Consider the following 18348-nt stretch of genomic DNA (forward strand, 5'->3'; position numbering starts at 1 on the left):
GCCTAGACCCTTCATCAGAGAGGGGGATGGGGGGAGTTTAGTGACCCTTCTTGCAGTAATTTTCATTTTTGTTTTTAATTTCCAGCATCTGGAGTTCATTTTTTCATTTACTTTAGCGTTTGGTGCTACGTTGATTTGCTGCAGTCTTAGACCTGTACAGAGGAGTTCCTTCTACCTTAACTGCTCCCCATCCCCACTTAATCTGATCTTTCAGATTTAGTAAAGGTTGCGAGAAGATTAACATTCCAATGTCTCTGTGCTGTTAGACTGCTGGGCTTCAACATCCAATAACAAACTTGTTTTGACCCATGCCTCTGACGCTGGTTCTAATCCCTCCTTGGCCATTGTCAGGTTAATTCAGAGGTTGCCTTCATCCTCCTATCCTTTCCAAATTCCACTTCTGTACTGACAACCATTTGGTTGCAATCCCTTCTGAGTTAGACTGTTGATTGAAGTTCCCCTTCAGGATTTGCAGAGAACCATCCAGGCTGACACTCCAGTGCGGACGAGGGAATGCTGCATTTTCGGGGGTGCTAAGCAGTACTCGATGAAATGCTTAGTCAGGGTGCTACCTGTCGCTTTAATTTATGTCAAAAATTCAGTTCTCTTCTCCAAAGAACAGTAGAGTTATACCTGGAATTCTGAATAATATTTATCCTTCAATCAGCTTGACAATAAAAAAGATTATCTGATGATTATTATATTTTCATGTGGCTTGATGATTGGTACTTGAGTGTAAGTGGGAGTTGGGCATCTGGACCCTGCAAAATCTCTCTCTCATAGTAGTCTCCAAAGGAATTGCCTCAGAAATTGAAAATTCCTCTGAGCAGCTCATCAACACCCAGAACACTCTGAAAGTTTCCATTTTAAAGTTAGAGAATTCTGAGGATTCAATGAAATTATTGAGAAAAGTTACTCAGGAAAAGATAGACTGTAAAATGCAGAAGCAAACTCCTGAGTAACTTTTCAACTGAGTCTATACTTACTTACCCTCCCCCACTCTCAACTACACTTCCTGCAACTCACTTACAACCCAAAGACTCTGATCTGAAATGCCGCATGATCCAATATCTACCTCCTCCACTCCACACCCAACTCGTACCACCACTGCCAGAACCGATGTGCCCTTCCCCACCCCGATTCCAGCTTGACAGCTGATCCAATTCCCTCCTCCAGACCCAATACCCTGAACTCCCATTCCACATCTGTCCCCCATTTCTTCTATTGGTGACTGCAATCTCCCCTGTTGCTACCAGATCTAAAACCCCCTCTCTGCAGATCTGATTTCTCCCATCCACCTTGACCCGGTCTAAATGCAGTATCACTTACCTAGCACCCTATGTACCTTTAAATGCCAGAATACGATAGCTGACTACTGTGAAGAGGTTGAATCGTTTGCTTTCCGCTGGTAATTTTATGCTACAAAAGAACTGTTGGAATGGAAGTATGGCTCCAGATTTCTGAAGGAACCTTAATCAAGATCTCCTGCAGGATGGGTAGCATCCTCCTTTTGTTAAAACGGAAGGGACACATGCAGTCTCGGGGGAAAGATTTTGAAAAATTCCAATAGTCGCTCAGTCATTCCAGTAGCAACTCAGTTTTGATGGAATATAAACTTTACTTCGGTGAAGTACTTTTTTCTGAATGGTATCCACTTGTTTGCTTTTCCTGGTCTGTTTCTTATGTTTTAAAATCATCTACCAAGTGGAAAAATTGGGAAGCCTTTTTGAATGTAACTTAAAACATTTCTTGAACTGTTTGAGTGGTTACCAAGTGAAAGCAATAGAGTTACGTATTAATTTATTGAATAAAGCATTTTAACAATGTTTAATCTGTGAATAATATTGTTTTAATTAACTAGAAATTACTAAAAACTGTACAAAACCATTTGCTAACTTACAATATTTAATTTCTTAATCAACAAAATATTTGATATTAAAGTTTAAAAATGTGCCTATTCATAAACTCGCACCAAAAAACACTTAAATTTAAGAACCTCGTCACAGCCCTACAATAGTACCATTAGTGGAAACTCTTGGTGGTAATTCCTCCAGCGTGGAAGTGTGGTTAGCTTTGTGGCAGGTCTAGTTTTCAGCACACACAGTTTTTGTGCAAAAAAAGCAAAAATACGGGACAATCTAGCAGAAATTGCAAGGTTTATCAAAATGCAAAATGTGTTTTTTTAAATTCTGAACACATTCACTTATACTCAACTTTACTTTCATTAGCTGGTATTCTCCCTATACCTGCCTAAATCTGCTGCCTGATCTGTGACTGAGTATGCAAATGAACCAAGTGATAAACCATGAGAGCTATGGTCGCAGTACCATGGTGATGGGAGTTGCAACTTCTCTCAACCATTGTAGATGAGTTACATTAATCAAAAAAAATCATGCTATCATCACCAGAAGTGTGTATTGGTTTCAATAGAAGTCATTTGAACCCAGCAACAATCAATAACAAATTCCTTTCACCTGTTCTTGTTTGTGTTGTTTCTTCTGTGCCCTTGGGCTATATCACCTTATATATCAAGTTCTGTGCATAAATATTATGAACAGGTGACCACAGCCATCATAAGTCTGTTATTCTTGTTCAGTCTCTGGCAGTAATGGAAAGCCTCTGTTACTGAATATAAACAAATACAAGAACAAAAGAATAACCACAGTACATTCATATTAATTTGTAACAAAATGTAAAACTTGAACCAAGATAGGTGATCTTCTACATTAGAGAACAATGGAACAAATGACTTTGGGCACTAGGTTGGAAGATTTTTTTCCATAAATGTATTCTGTTAAAACTGACATATTTTAAATGCTGCTTTGGGAAGGCTTGTTTTTATAATGGAACATTTTTTGGGTATGTTAAGTTCTATGAACCTTTTTGTCATATTTTCCATAGCATAAAATGCAATTAATAATTATTCCATTTAAACAGATACATTACAAATAAATCTTTTATTCAATTTAAGGAGTTCTCAAGCAGAACATGAACATTTTAGTGTCATTTACTTCATGTTAGTTTGGCATCCCTGAAAATTAAGACTTTATGTATAGTCTGAAAACTGAACTTTTAACTCTCAGATGGAACATGAGTGTTGATGAATGATGCGATTTGTGGTCCATTTACCACCCCAGACCCTTCCTAAGCTCATGACCCAGGAGATGCTTACCCTGAGATACTCAGTTTAAATTTTCCAAACCCCTGTCTGAAACTAGTGAAAGTCCCAGGGAGGACATCAGGCAGAAGTGGAAAACACTCAAGTTGCAAGCCATCGTTGGCTATGGAGCGAGCAAAGTTAATGATCAAGGGAGCTTGAGATGATTGTGGGATCTGTAAGGAGAAACTCAGATTATGCAGACCTCATACATTCATTCTTGTGCCCGAAAGAAGAGAAAGTGGGTAATGTACAAATTTAGAGGTCTGGAAGTAATTTTAACATTTCTCCAGGTGGAATGGTTTACCTGGCCATCAGAGAAAACACCTATTTTTTATCTAGTTGAATGCAACAAATGAGTTATCCACTTCACCACATTTCCACAAAGGTGAAAATTTACTCAGAGTAAATGATCTTTTCTTCCATAGTGCATGGCCGATTTAAGTATGTGAACCTTTACATTTTTTGCTGCAGTCGTGCATATGCAGTTTGCAGGGCCTTTTACAGGACATCCTATAGGGAAGTGTAGAATTATGACATAAACGTCTGAAATTTCCGGTCCCACAAATTTCAACCAATTAGATATAAATGGACTGACATACACTCATAACTTCTTACTGTAAGGACTCATGAAGAAGTCATGCTTTGATTAAGATGTAACAGGATTTTTCACAGCTACTGGCATTAACTTTGAATGTGTGGACTCCAAAGCTACTGCCAGTTTCAAAGGAGTAATGACAACTGGCAGTTACACAATCATTCCTAAGGCAAAGTCTAGACCCATGTCTTTATGGTGCCCATTGACACCAGATGAAATTGTTATCATGCGCTGTATAGATTAATCATTTGAACTTTCATTGAAATGTCAAAATAGACTTATTTTGTTTGCAGTGGTTGGATGGGAGATGCTATTGGGGTGATATAAACTTCCTAATGTTTCAAGGATTGTTGCATGCTTAATGCTATTGTTTCATTTTATTTCAACATGTATCATGTCAGGCAAATAACAACAGGAGCAGCTGGAGTTGGGAAAGTTTGGAGATTAGAATATATTTCAGTTTATTAGAATTTCAAAATATTGTCGATAGGGCACCTGGCCCTTCCTCTTGAAAATATAGGCAGGTTATGAAAACCCTCGTCACCAGATTCTATCAGCTGAAAAATAAAAAATAAACCTGTAATGTCTTCAGTCAAGATGCACTGTAGAAATTCACCAAAGATCCTTAGACAGCAACTTCCAAACCCATGACCACTTAAATCTATAAGGATGAGGGTAGCAGACGCTTGGAAATACTACCACCTGTAAGCTCCCCTTCAGACCACCCACCAACCTGACTTGGAAATATGCTGTCATTCCTTCAGTATCATTGGGTCAAATTCTCGGAATCCCTTCTGTAATGGCATTGTGGGTCAACGTGGACTGCAGCGGTTTACAAAAGTAGCTCACCAGCACCTTCTCCAGGGCAACTAGTGATGGCAAAAATGCTGCTGCACCCAGCGATACCCAGTCCCATGAGTGAATTAAAACTAAGTAAACATTTTAAATGATATGATACTAGACTTTAAAATAGCTTGCTCTCTAATTGATTCCTGAATGTACTGCTTAAGGAAAACAAATTCCAGAAACTCACCCTCCACTGCTTCAGTGTTTTTTCGCAGTTTACCACACGCTTTTTGGTTTTAACACTCTTGGGCCATCAAAATGACACAGGAGTTGAGGTCGTTGATCAACTTAGTGCCCAGCTCCCTCCCTCAATAATCCACATTTAAAACCTGGTGTCCCCATTCCTAACCCTGATGAGAACGAGAAGCGTTGTGTTGCAGCATGGGTCTCGTGATTTCCATACTCACATCACCTGCCATTTTCACCAGAGGCTCATCATTGTAGCAAAAAAACACGCTATGTTGTCTCTGTCTGTCCAGAAACCACTGTAGGAAGTCACCTTATTTTCTGAAGAACACGTTACAATTTTGTTTTTGCGGTTTTACAATTTCTATTTTGTGTGTTCACTTCTAAATTAGCTTTCTCGGCATGACGTACCCTTCATGCCTCCAAGATGTAGTAGCAGTGTGACTCATCGACAAATTGTGTCTTCCTGCTATGGAATTTTCTCCTCCTTTGATACCTCTTGCGTCTCATTTAAATGGTCATTCTTTGTCACTCACCCAAGTGTCATAAACATTTTTCAACAACGTATCTTCACTACTTTCCTCCCTCAGTCTCTGTACCAACTGACTTTTCATCCTTTGCCTTGATTCATCATGATGTCTCTCCTGCGAGTTGACTCCCTAACTGTCTCCCCCCATGTGAACTGACTGCCCTCTGACCATACAAAGCCACCAACATCTCTAACCAAACCCTTGTATCATACACTACTCGAATTCTCTTTTCCATTCCTGACCTACTTCATTATATCTTCCCACCAAGAGTTGGGGGGAGGGGGAGATCTCTCCCAGTTCAGTTTCAAAATTGCAAATCTCTAGCCCCTCATTCACCAGCATATTTTTGACCCAATATATTTGCTCAACTACACTCTATCTTCCACCATTGATTCCTAGTTCCTACTCTAACAATTATACTCTCTCTATACCCTGTACATTCTTCCTGGTATGGCTCACTTTCCTACTCCATTAAGATCAAGGGATGCAGATAGGTAGATTCAAACAAGTGTGGTGGATCGCTGGCTATTGCTGATTCTGGTTGGACCGCGTTAAACACTATTATGTCTTGTTCTCATCTGTCAAGACTACCCACTAAGGATCATCTTGAATGCAAAGATAACCTGTGGTGTCTTTTCAATGCATTAAGTAGTTTCCTTAAACTTATTTTTCTTGACTCGTTCACCCTCCCCTTCAATAAGTATAGACATCATGGATTTGTTTTTGATTCTAATTGAGATCATCCAGTCAGCACTTCCATCTCTTCCCTTTGACGACTGGACTGAGATTCCTCTGAGGTTTCTACTTTACAACCTCTGAACATGCATTGTTCTCCAGTTTCACTCCTTTCTGCCATAATGCTGCCCCTGATCTCAGCTTGCCTGACACTCATGTTATGCTTCCTCAATCTCCCTTCCAATTGAATTTCTGAACACCAACTTTCCTTCCGAGTTCCAACATTAGCTGATGTTATGGGCTGTATTATTTTTCAGGTACTGTCAAACCACCTTTCAAAACTGCTGCCTTCACCATATTCGACATTCCTTTCGTAAATTACCATTTCATTTCCAAACTCCAATTTCCTCTCAAGTCCTTGAACATGCCATCTCCATCCAAGATAACAAAATGTGGAGCTGGATGAACACTGCAGGCCAAGCAGCATCTCAGGAGCACAAAAGCTCATGTTTCGAGCCTAGACCCTTCATCAGAGAGGGGGATGGGGAGAGGGTTCTGGAATAAATAGGGAGAGAGGGGAAGGCGGACCGAAGATGGAGAGAAAAGAAGATAGGCAGAGAGGAGAGTATAGGTAGGGAGGGGATAGGTCAGTTCAGGGAAGACGGACAGGTCAAGGAGGTAGGATGAGGTTAGTAGGTAGGAAATGGAGGGGTGGCTGGAGGTGGGAGGAAGGGATGGGTGAGAGGAAGAACAGGTTAGGGAGGCAGAGACAGGCTGGGCTAGTTTTGGGATGCAGTTGGGGGAGGGGATGAGCTGGGCTGGTTGTGTGATGCAGTGGGGGGGGGGACGAACTGGGCTGTTTTTGGGATGCGGTGGGGGAAGGGGAGATTTTGAAGCTGGTGAAGTCCACATTGATACCATTGGGCTGCAGGGTTCCCAAGCGGAATATGGGTTGCTGTTCCTGCAACCTTCGGGTGGCATCCTTGTGGCACTGCAGGAAGCCCATTGATGGACATGTCATCTAAAGAATGGGAAGGGGAGTTAAAATGGTTCGCGACTGGGAGGTGCAGTTGTTTGTTGTGAACCGAGCGGAGGTGTTCTGCAGAGCGGTCCCCAAGCCTCCACTTGTTTTCCCCAATGTAGAGGAATCCACACCGGGTACAATGGATACAGTTTACCACATTGGCAGATGTGCAGGTGAACCTCTGCTTAATATGGAAAGTCATCTTGGGGCCTGGGATGGGTGTGAGGGAGGAGGTGTGGAGGCAAGTGTAGCACTTCCTGCGGTTTCAGGGGAAGGTGCCGGGTGTGGTGGGGTTGGAGGGCAGTGTGGAGCAAACAAGAGAGTCACGGAGAGAGTGGTCTCTCTGGAAAGCAGACAGGGGTGGGGATGGAAAAATGTCTTGGGTGGTGGGGTCGGATTGTGGATGGCGGAAGTGTCAGAGGATGATGCGTTGTATCCGGAGGTTGGTGGGGTGGTATGTGAGAACGAGGGGGATCCTCTTTGGGCGGTTGTGGCAGGGGCGGGGTGTGAGGGATGTGTTGCGGGAAATGCGGGAGACATGGTCAAGGGCATTCTCGGCCACTGTGAGGGGAAAGTTGCGGTCCTTGAAGAACTTGGACATCTGGGATGTGCGGATTTCCATCCAAGTCTGGCCAACCCTGAATCAGTTTACTAAGATTGTCTCAACCCTGGTGCTGCACTGAAATGGCACTGGCAAAGATAAACTAATCTTCTTTTGTTTGCTTCTTAATCTGATTGTAACCTTTGACATAATTGACCATATTATCTTTCTCCTATGCCTTTCTACTGTCATCCATCTGGGTAGAACAGTATTCATATGGCTCTGTTCTTGTCTATTCATTTATAATCAGAAAACCAATACATAAACATGCAAATTGGGAGCTCAGTTGGAGCCAAATGTGGCCATTTGGCTCCTTATGCCTCTTCTACCATGCATAAGGTCACATTCCTACTTTTATTGATTCTAGACTATTACAGTACAGTCCTGGTTTGTCACCCACATTCTGCCCTTTGAGAACTTGAGTCCCTCAGAATTCTGCTGTCTGTATCCTAACTCTGACCAAGTTTTGTTTACTCACCACCTCTGCGCTTGTAGAAAAGCAATAACATCCAATGAAAGAGGCTCCGGATTTACAAAGTCCCCTCAATGACTTTGCTCCCCACTACTTTTATAATCTACTTCAGCCCCAGGACCTCTCGAGATGATTGCACTCTGTTAATTTGGGTTCTTGCACATCTAGGTTTTTAGTTGCTCCTCCCTTTGGTGTTCATGCTTCTTCTATTTGGCATTCACTGAGTTGCTCACTTTCAGGAATCATTACAGATACACAGGGATGAAAGTCTCCTTCTGTGTTGCCGCAGTTCTGTGATCCTGCTACCTTTGGTGGGCAGGATTTTACCACCATGGACCTCAATCATGGGAAATGCAATAGGGTGGCACCTACGTGCTTGAAGGGCACTTGATTCTATTGGGTATGTCCCCACAGAACTGATGAGGGTTCCCCATTGGTTTCTTCTGAGACTGCTGTTGTCTTGACAAATTCCCAACAATGATATGTCCCACTGGTAGATGCACAAAGTGAGGGTGTTCTATTCTGACCTCTTGGTCTTTACATGTACTTGGAAAATCACCCCACAAAGTCTTAGATTCTTTAACCAATATTAAGATTTGATTTCACTGAAAATAGCCAGAAGAAATCTGTCTTTGTCCTAGATAATGGCTTCTTATGCTACTTTTAGTATTCAGTCGACTAAAACAATGCTAAATAAATTACCAAGGTAATGCGGGCCTTGTTAATTTGATGACTTTACAGACTCTACTTTTAAGCTAATTCTTTTATGTGATGAGTCCATGATGCAGAGCAGATATTTGTGGCAAAAAATACATTGTGCACATCTGGTTTGCTGTCCTAATCTTGTCAGTTAATCTGACAATGATAAATCTTCACTTACATTCTTGAATATTTAGTGTGAATTTGTTCCTTTCTCTGCTATGGCAAGGGGAAGAGAAATTTAATAGTCCTCAAGCTCAGGGTGCTGTTTCCATGAGTTTTCCAAATTTTCCATGATTTGTACCGAGTATTACCGAATTAGTTGGAGCAATGGCAAAGGTGCAGTGGATAGCTTTCTAAACTCACTGTGGCTGCATAACTTAATCTAGAAAGGCACCTTATCATCCTCTCTCCTTTCCCACATAAAGACAATATATGCATGTAGATTATTTCTCTCTCTCTGTGCCAAGGACTAGTGTCAACTTGCAAACTTTCTTATTAGTAAGTTTTTAATTGACAGGCCTGCGGGCCATTTCTTCCTGGAACAAGAAGTACATGAACACAGAAGTCCTTCTGCAGCTGTTGTGAAACAGTGATAGTGTTCCTACCTCTGGGCCTGAAGCCTGGCTTCAAGTACCACTTATACCTGACATGATTCATTCCTGAACATGTTGATTTGTTTTAAAGTCGTCATGTCAGAGTGAGAAATTGAAATGAGACTTCCACTTTGAAACCACACTTGAGATTGCTGCAATTCTATTTCTCTTGCATTACTATCATTGCTTCTGTCTCTGTTACACCCTCAGTATGCTGTTTTGCCTCTTAATATTCAGAGTGGCACTTTTAGTGTATCATGGAAATTGATCTTTATTTGTTTGTTTTGGCCTATTCACCGATCTATGTAATTGTACTCAATTGCTTAAACCTGTGGAGCTAAAGAGCAAAGTGATTGATATCATACACATAGATATATTAGAGAAGGGTTAGGACACATGACAAAGATTATATCTTCCAAGATCTGAGATGTTTCAGAGTTCTGAAAGTAAACAGCTTAGACTTATAACCAGAGTTCTCTTTGCATTTCATTTATACAGCAACCAAGCAAATACCCAAAAAATAATGAATAAAACATAGACTACACCACCATCTGTTCACAGGTTTTGATGCTGTATGTCTCAATTACTCTTTCCACAACTGACCAAGCCTTAACCCTTGAATTCAGAATTTATAAGCTCATTCAGAATGCAGTAACACATTTGAAAGTGTATTGCATGAATGTTCTCCAGTTATTCATATGAATGAAGATTGTCAAATTATTGACTTACAACTGCACATTAACAAAATGGAAACAGTGTAAATGTGTGCTGTTTTTGACAAGATGGAATTTCTATCAGTTGAATACAATAGTTTACTTGTCAGTCAAGCAAGATTGTGAAGAAATTGCGGCTTTCAACAAGAAAACTAAATGGGTTACTTGCAATCCATGGCTGCTGTTAAAGCAATAGAGAGGCGCTAACAATTGCTTCTGCAAACCCTCCAGTGCCTTTCTTTCCAATATAAATTATAGTAAGCTAATTACTTGTTTTCTATGTTATTATTAAGCAAATAGCGACAGGAGCAATAATTCTGATTTATACGGTCTCTTTAATAAAAATTTTGGTTCTAGTAATGCAGCATGAGACAGGTTTAATAAATTATCTCAGAGTAAATGATACCCTAGGAATCAGAGATTGTAACACGGTCGAATTTGACATTCCATTTCAGAGTGAGAAACTTGAATCAGATACAAATGTGCTAAACTTAAATAAGGATAAATATGAAGAAATGAGGTCATAATTATCTGGATTGCCCTGGAAAAGAAATTTAGCAGAAAAGGCAGTTGATGAACAAGGGCAAGATAACAAAGTGTGAAGCTGGATGAACACAGCAGGCCAAGCAAGCATATGCTGCTTGGCCTGCTGTGTTCATCCAGCTTCACACTTTGTTATCTTGGATTCACCAGCATCTGCCGTTCCCATTATCTCTGATGAATAAGGGCAGATGTTGAAGAAAATAGTTTATGACTCACAACAAAGATGTATCGCAGTGATAAGGAAGAATTCTGGCAAAGGGTTAAACCAACAGTGGTTAACCGAGGAAGTTGAGAATTGTATGTTTTTTTTTCAGTTTTTTCCCAATGTGGCAAAGCCAAAGGATTGGGAAAGTTTGAAAAACCAATAAAAGATGACCAGAAAAGGCAGTTAAGATAAAAGAGGCACTTTAAAGATAGCAACCTGTGACTGAGTGCTGTGGGGATCAGTGCTGGGTGCATAATTACTTACCATATATATTGACTTGGATGAGACAAGTGAATGCACTATTGATAAATTTACAGATGACTCAAGAATAGGTGGGAAAGCAAGAGCTGAGGATGACACCGTCTACAGAGGGATATGGACAGGTTATGTCAGTGGAGAAAAACTTGACAGATGGACCATAATGTGGAAAGATATGAGGCTATGCACTTTGGCAAGATGAATAGAGAAGCTTGATATTGTTTACATGGAGAAAGAGGAATTTGTGGTCCTCATGCATGAATCATAAAAAATTAGCTTTGTGGTTCAGCAGGTATTAGGAAGTCTTTCTCTTGAAGTGAAGAAGTATAAAAGTAGAGAAGTCTTGCTGAAACTGTACAAGTTACAACAATGCCGGGAATTGTCTTGGTTCCTTTATCTAAATAAAGATAAACTGGAATTGGATCCACTCCATAGAAGATTCACAAAGCTGATCCCAAGAGTGGAAGGTTTTTGGTGTGTGGAGAGTTGAGTAGATTGGGTCTATATTCATTGGAATTTTGAGGAATGGGAGATGAACTGACTGAAATACAGAAGATTCTTAGAAGGCTTAACAGAGTAGATATAGAAAAGTTGTTTCCACTTGATAGTCCAGCACAAAAGGGCATAATCTCTGAATAAGAAGTCTCATAGTTAGGAGGCAGATGAAGAGGAATATCTTCTGAGAGTAGTGAAGCTGTGGAAATTTTTACTACAGAGAGCTGAAAATGCTGGGTTATTAAGTATATTCAGGGCTGAGGTGGACAGTTTTGGAGGGAGGAAGGTAGAGTTGAGGATGATCAGATTAACCATGACCTTATTGAGTGTGGTTCTGCCATTCAGTAGGCTAAATGGCCTACTTCTGCTCCTCCATCTTGTGGTCTGAAATGTCCCATGTCAATCTAAATCCGATATAAAATCATCTAAGGAAGAAGTAGTGATTGGATCCAAGTTGACCTCGTTGACTGTGAGGTTCTTGATGGGTGTTGTAACCTGGGCCAATCAGGAAAGCCTTGGCTGACCAATATAACCAGGGTATTGAGAATCTCCTCAGTTGAGGATTGACTCTGAGCTGGCTGGCTGGCCGGCCATGGTCAGTGTACTGTGCACGAGTAGATAAAGGATGACTTGGTGACGGGACAATTGCCTCTGTACAGTTATTTCAGTGGCAATGGGAAAAAACAGGATGTGTCTGAAGAACATACACTTGCAACTGTCATCTTGGAGTTGGGGTAAACATTTCTGACATCATTCCTCTATTTAGGAAGCTGGATTCATTTGACCCTGCTGTCAAAGACTGGGCCCAGTATGTGGAAAGAAAATGATTTTTTTTTGGGCAAATGACATTGGGGCAGATGAAAAGTGATTGTGTGTGGACCAGGGGAATCTGTAATGTGATTTTTGACCAATTTACGATGACTGGCAGAGACATGTGATTTTGTGTTAACCCTGAATGAGGTGCTGAGACACTGTTAGAAATGTTACATTGATAACATAGCCATGCAGAAGTGCCTACTACCTAAAACCCACCTGGACTTCAAACAGGCACTGCAGCTACCTTTATTAAAAATGCAGCAAGTAGGGTATGGGAACCGCAGGGTATCCCAAAGGAAGTTGATGCCTTCACCTGAACAACTTTGCTTGGAGATTACCATTTGAGTGCAGGCAATCACAGAGCATGTCCTGCGGAGAGGGACCCTAGGGCTGCCCACAACAAGCTCAGCCTTGGTCAAATGGCTAAACTGTCCTTCAGGATCTGGGCTGGCGAGCCAGTGTAGTTGCTGCCGGTATGCAAACATGAGACAGCAAAGGTAGGACTGACTTGAATAAGAAACCTGGTAGGCCAGAACCCAGATGAGTGCACACCCTGGAAAGTTTCCCCTCCATTTGGGTTGGAATAATTAAATTGCCTAGCGATACCCAAATCGGAACCTATTTAAAATTAATGTTTGGTTAAATGGTCAACCAGTTCCCATGGAGGTCAATACTGGTGCATCTGTACCTGTAGTTCCAGAATCTGTCTTTAACAAAATTCGTTCAGGACTCCAAACTGTTAAGCTTACACAAAACCTCAACCAAACTGAGAACGTTGACTGGGGAACCATTGCAGATTAAGAGTATGACTTTGGTTCCTTTCTCCCACGAGGAGTAATTGGTGCAGTTCCAACTGATGGTAGTAAAAGGCTCAGGCCCAAACCTATTGAGGTGGAATTTGTTGAGAAAGATTCACCTGGGATTGGCTCAACATTTTTCAATTAGAAAATGGCTGCCTCAGTGAAGTTCTAGTTAAATACCCAGGAGACTTTGATAAGGGCTTGGAACTGTCAAAGGTACCAAAGTCACACACACATGTTGACCAGGAAGCAATTTCAAGATTGTGCGAGGCCCGCCCAGTGCAGTTTGCCTTGCAGACAAAAGTAGAGGAGGACATCAGGAGGGTGGATAGCAAATGGACCATCAAACCAGTGCAGTTTGCAGAACGGGCTGCGCTGATCGTACTGATTGTGAAGACTCGTGGCTCAGTTCGCCTTTGTGGGGATTTGAAGGAAACAGTGAACTGCTTCCCACAGCTGGATAAATACCCGATCTGTTGCAAAGTTGGTGGCTGGGGGCTGTCCTTTACGAAGCTGCAAATACGACAGGATGAGGAGTCCCAGAAGTTTGCTACAATTAGTACCCATAAGGGTTTATACTCATATACAAATCTGCCATTTTGGATATCATCAGCCTGCAACCCTTTCCTAGCGGACCATGGAGAACACAATACAAGGGCTACCCCAGGTAGCCCTGGATGATGCTGCAATAACAAGGAAGCCCAATAAAGAGCACTTGGAGAATTTCGACACGGTATTTAAACATTTCTCCCAGGCCGGCCTATACCTTAGACTGGAAACATGCAGGTTACAGGCACCCCAAGTGACCTACTTGAGTTACAGAGCCGATAAGATTGAGTTATCCCTGTCGGAAGAGAAAATGAGGATGATCAAAGGACCCTGTCTCCCACATTTAATGGAGCTCAGATCCCTCTTTGGTTACTGAATTAGTACAGAAAATTCATACATCGCCTGTCCTCCATCTTAAACCTGCAGTTTTTTTTTTCTACAAAAAGGGGTCAGCCTTGGAAATGGTCGCTTAGCCAAGAATCAGCCTTCAGGGAAGTGAGAAAGTAGCTATTGTCGTCCACAGAGTTGGCCCACAACGATCCGAAGTGAGAGGTGGTGCTGACATGTGATGTCTCCCTGTACATTATTGGGATAATGTTGGCTCACCAGTGGCCAAATGGTAGAAAATCCCCTGATCAAATATGTTCCCTGGATTCGGGCTGAAGCCGAACGCAAGTATGCCGAGACAGAGGGCAGGTTTAGCAGTCATCTTTGGTGTGAGGAAGTTCCACCAGTGCCATTATATGGTCAGGAATTTGTCATCAAAACAAATCACAAATTCCTGCCAGGGCGACTGAAGAAAAACCCATGGCTTCTGGTAGAATTCAGATTCGGGCCCCTACTCTCAGTATGCACAAGTATGCATTAGGATATTGTCCAGGAAGCCAAGTATCTGATGCAGATCCCTTAAGCACCTGCTAGCAGACACTCCACTGGTGGTGCCTCCCCTAGAGATGTCCATTTTGGTTTAAAACTTCCTGGACATCCTTCCAGTCACCGTGGCCAATATCTGACAGTGGACACAGAAGATCCTGTCCTGGCAAAGCCAAAACCATTGATGGTAATAGCGAAACAGAAGAGCCATTGCAACCAGCATTGAAACCTTTGTGAACCCAGCAAGACCAGATCACTGTAGAGGACAGTATATTACTGTGTGGGGTGCAAGGTTGATTGTCCCGAGTAAAGGTCACTGCCAAAAACTGGCCAAACTCCACCAGGGTCATCCAGGATGAAGATGCTGGCAAGAAGCTATGTCTAGTGGCTAGGGTTAGATACTGACATAGGTGCATTGGGGCAGTGCCCAGAGTGCCAACAACAACAAAAATTGTCACCAGCAGCACTCCCACAAATGGCCGGGTAAACCCTGGACTCAGTTGTATTGTGGCTTTGCTGGTCCTTTCAAAAGCTCAATGTTCCTGGTCATTGTGGAAGCATTGGATGTGCATAAAGTCTGTTCAGCAAACTCAGCGATGATAATTGAGAAGCTGTGAGCATCATTCATGATACACAAACTCCAGGAAGTATTGGCCATGGACAATGGGATGTCATTTACCAGCAGGAAGTTCAAATCATTTCCTAAAGTCTAATGGCATTTAGCACATAAGGACAGCTCCATACCATCCATTGTCCAGTAGTCTAGTGGAAAGAGCAGCCAAAGCATTGAAGGCAGATGCAAACAAGCAGCCTGTAGTGTCAATTGAGACCAAACTGTCCTGGTTCTTGTTGCATGTAGGCTGGTCCTATAATTGAACAACAGGGATATCTCCAGTAGAGTTCGCTGATGAGAAGCCTTCTGATATTTCCAGGCATGGGGTGGGGGGGCATTGGAGAAGGGTGAGACAGCAGCAAGAATGCCAATGCCAGCCATCCTCCAAGCAAGAGACAGTTTTATTCGCTGGATAAAGCTTGGTGCTGGAACCATCAAAATGGCCCTGCATCAGTACAGGGCGAGGTTGACGCGAGGTCAGGCCCTGTGATTTTTAAAGTTCGGTCAAGTGATGCAGTCCTAAACAAACATAGAGGATTACCTGAAAGCTGTTATCTCACAAACAGGGTAGGAGCAAAACATTGCTGACCTGGCAGAAACCGCAGCGGCTCCCCCTCTGTCTATTGTCAAGGAAACCTCAGTCCACAGTGAATGCAGCCTCAATACCATTACTGACAGAAGAAGAGGGGGAGACTCTCCCGGACTCTCCTGAGATGTTCTGGATGCAAGAGAGGCGCCATGGTCAGGTACGCGTCACCTGTGTCTCAGTCTGAGTCAGAGGAACCAGACCAAGGCCGAAAACATTGCAAATGAAAGGCTAGGCCCACATCTCCAGACTTGGTAGGAGAGGGGGTGCAGTGATTGGAACCAGGTGGACCTCATTGACAATGAGGTTATTGATTGGTGTTGTTGACCTGGACCAGTCAGGAAAACCTTAACTGACCCATATAGCCAGTAGAGGATGCTGCTTGATAGATGTCCTGGCCACATGGGTGACTTTCCAGGTGATGATTTGTTAATAGTTATTTGCATACCTAGTGTTTTTTTTACTGTGTATCAGGCCTGCACATGCACAATGAGGGTGCTGGGGAAGATAAGGGTGCTTGGATAAGTATATGGATAATGATGGGATAGTGTAGGGGGAGGGGCTGAGATTAGTTCACAGGTCGGCGCAACATCGAGGGCCGAAGGCCTGTTCTGCGCTGCATTGTTCTATGTTCTATAAACGCTATTGCCGGATAGTAGAGAGCAAAAAAAGAAACCAGGAGATTAGAGTTTCCTCAGTTGAGGACTGACTCTGAGCTGGCTGGCCACTGACAGCGTACTTTGCACAAGTAAATGAAGGATGACTTGGTTATGGGACAGTGGCCTCTATGCAGTTATTTCAGAATCCCATGCTAGCTAACCTAAAGCTTAAACAAAAAAGTCCCTTTCAAGAAATGTGTCTGAGGAAGAAGGAGAGAATAGGAAGGTTTTAGAGAGAATTCCAGAGCTTAGGTCCTGGCAGATAAAGCCAGCTCTGTGAGCCATAGAATAAATAACATTTTTAATGGTCAAGAGGGTAGAATTTGATAAACACCTATGTTGAGAAGGGCCTGGAGAATGCAATATATTGAATGAGACTGTAGAATTGAAAACAATGATGAGAATTTCACAGTCGAAGCATCATTTAAAGCCTGAGTCTGTGTGTCGGTTAGCAAGGACTGAATTGGTGATTGAATATGATAGGCATGAGTTAGGTCACAGGCAACAGAGATTTAGGTCAGAGATAATGGGAACTGCAGATGCTGGAGAATCCAAGATAACAAAGTGTGGAGCTGGATGAACACAGACAGCCAAGCAGCATCTCAGGAGCACAAAAGCTGACGTTTCGGGCCTAGACCCTTCATCAGAGAGGGGGATGGGGAGAGGGCTCTGAAATAAATAGGGAGAGAGGGGGAGGTGGACCGAAGATGGATAGAGGAGACGATAGGTGGAGAGGCGAGTATAGGTGGGCAGGTAGGAAGGGGATAGGTCAGTCCAGAGAGGACGGACAGGTCAAGGAGGCAGGATGAGGTTAGTAGGTGGGAAATGGAGGAGCAGCTTGAGGTGGGAAGAGGGGATAGGTGAGAGGAAGAACAGGTTAGGGAGGCAGGGATGAGCTGGGCTGGTTTTGTGATGTAGTGGGGGATGGGGAGATTTTGAAGCTTGTGAAGCCCACATTGATACCATTGGGCTACAGGGTTCCCAAGCGGAATATGAGTTGCTGTTCTTGCAACCTTCGGGTTGCATCATTGTGGCACTGCAGGAGGCCCACGATGGACATGTCATCTGAGGAATGGGAGGGGGAGTTAAAATGGTTCACGACTGGGAGGTGCAGTTGTTTATTGCGAGTCGAGCGGAGGTGTTCTGCAAAGCGGTCCCCGAGCCTCTGCTTGGTTTCCCCAATGTAGAGGAAGCCACACCGGGTACAGTGCATACAGTATACTACATTGGGAGATGTGCAGGTGAATATCTGCTTAATATGGAAAGTCATCTTGGGGCTTGGGATGGGTGTGAGGGAGGAGACGAGGGGGCAAGTGCAGCACTTCCTGCGGTTGCAGGGGAAGGTGCCGGGTGTGGTGGGGTTGGAGGGGAGCGTGGAGTGGACAAGGGAATCTCGGAGAGAATGGTCTCTCCAGAAGGAGGACAAAGGTGGGGATGGAAAATGTCTTGGGTGGTGGGGTCGGATTGTAGATGGCAGAAGTGTCGGAGGATGATGCGTTGTATCCGGAGGTTGGTGGGGTGATATGTGAGGAAGAGGGGGATTCTTTCAGAGTGGTGATTGCGGGGGTGGGGTGTGAGGGATGTGTTGCGGGAAATGCTTGAGACATGGTCAAGGGCGTTCTGGACTGTTGCGGTCCTTGAAGAACGCTGACCTCTGGGATGTGAGGGAGTGGAATGCCTCATCCTGCGAGCAGATGTGGTGGAGGTGAAGGAATCAGGAATAGGGGATGGGGACACATCCCTCACACCTGGCCCGCAACCACCGCCCTAAAATAATCCCCCTCGTCCTCACATACCACCCCACCAAACTCGCATCATCCTCCGAAACTTCCGCCATCTACAATCCGACCCCAC

At 43.2% G+C, this 18348-nt stretch overlaps 1 protein-coding gene across 1 annotated transcript in view; it reads left to right on the plus strand.

Moving 5' to 3' along the window:
- Positions 1–18348, plus strand: part of gap43 (growth associated protein 43) — a 261535-nt gene that overhangs the window by 90502 nt on the left and 152685 nt on the right. The gene's annotated exons all lie outside the window — the stretch shown is intronic.

This window comes from Stegostoma tigrinum, chromosome 12 (genome assembly GCF_030684315.1).
Source record: "Stegostoma tigrinum isolate sSteTig4 chromosome 12, sSteTig4.hap1, whole genome shotgun sequence".
NCBI classification, from domain to species: domain Eukaryota; kingdom Metazoa; phylum Chordata; class Chondrichthyes; order Orectolobiformes; family Stegostomatidae; genus Stegostoma; species Stegostoma tigrinum.